This window comes from Orycteropus afer, unplaced genomic scaffold, assembly GCF_000298275.1.
Source record: "Orycteropus afer afer isolate SDZICR_OR568_19922 unplaced genomic scaffold, OryAfe1.0 scaffold00711, whole genome shotgun sequence".
Lineage (NCBI taxonomy): Eukaryota > Metazoa > Chordata > Mammalia > Tubulidentata > Orycteropodidae > Orycteropus > Orycteropus afer.
The window spans coordinates 999,704-1,001,122 of record NW_006922298.1 but is presented as its reverse complement, the minus strand read 5'-3'; positions in this window follow the sequence as shown (position 1 = coordinate 1,001,122).

Genomic DNA, 1,419 nt, shown 5'->3' with positions numbered 1-1,419 from the left:
ATTTTAAACCATGCAGTGTCCCCTTGTTCTGTTTGAACAACAACTTCCTGGTCTATGTACAGGTTCTTCATGAACACAATTAAGTATTCTGGCATTCCCATTCTTCTCAATGTTATCCACAATTTGTTATGGCCCACACAAATCAAATGCTTTTACATAGTCAATAAAACACAAGTAAACATCTTTCTGGCATTCTTTACTTTCAGCTAAAATACATCTGACATCAGCAATGATATCCCTCATTCCACATCCCCTTCTGAATCCAGCTTGCATTTCTGGAAGCTCTCTGTCAATATACTGCTGCAACTGTTTTGAATTATCTTCAGTAAGATTTTATTTACGCATGATATCAATGATTTTTTTTTTTATCATTTCCACATTCTGTGGGATCATTTTTCTTTGGAATGGGTAAAAATAGGGTTCTCTTCCAGTCAGTTGGCTAGATAGTTGTCTTGCAAATCTCTTGGCATAGACAAGTGAGTGCCTCCAGCAGGGCATCCGTTTGTTGAAACATCTCAGTGGGTATTCTGTCAATTCCTGGAGCCTTGTTTTTTGCCACTTCCCTCAGTGCAGCTTCAACTTCTTCCTTCAATACCATTGGTTCTTCTTCTTCTTCTTCTTTTTAATTGTGATTTGGGTGAAAGTTTACAGAGAAAATTCACTTTCCATACAGCAGTTCACATACACGTTGTCTCATGACATTGACTACAATTTACCACAGTGCAACCGATCCCCTTCCAAACCTTCCCCATAGGTACCTCTTCTCTGTGCCCTTCCCTCCCATGCACTCCTGCCCCCAAGCTGTCTCCCTGTGCATACACAGCCCTTCCATTCCACCATGATTGATCTTTCTAAGGAGTGTGTCTACCTATTGTAAATGTCCAGTTCATATGTCTGTCTTTTGTTTGGCTGGAAACCACAAGGGTGGGTTCAATTCCAGACCTGAAAGGTGGGAGGAACCATAATCTCAGAGGCTCCATCAGGCTCTATCAGACCAGCAAACCTGCTCCCACTTTTTAAATGATTTTGAATTTTGTTCAACATTGTTCTCCCACTCTATACAGGATCTCTTACATAGAGCCCCCTCCAAGTGGTTGACAGTGGTAGCCATCTATTGACAGGATACCATCTAATTCTTCTGGTCTCATAGTTGTATAGGCTGAGGACTGCATGGTGTACCAGTCACTTGGACTAATTGTTTCCATGTGTCTTTTTTCTTCATTAGTCCTTGCTTGGATGAGAAGAGACCCATTGTTGCATCTTGGCTGCTTGCAAGCTTTTAAGTTACTAGTTGCTACTCACCAAAGTAGGATGTGGAACAATGTTTTGTGTAGTATGTCATGCCAATTGAGATTGATGCCCCCTGAGACTATGGTCCTGAGCCCACAGGTCCAAATCCTTGCTTCCTCTGGGTAGCTG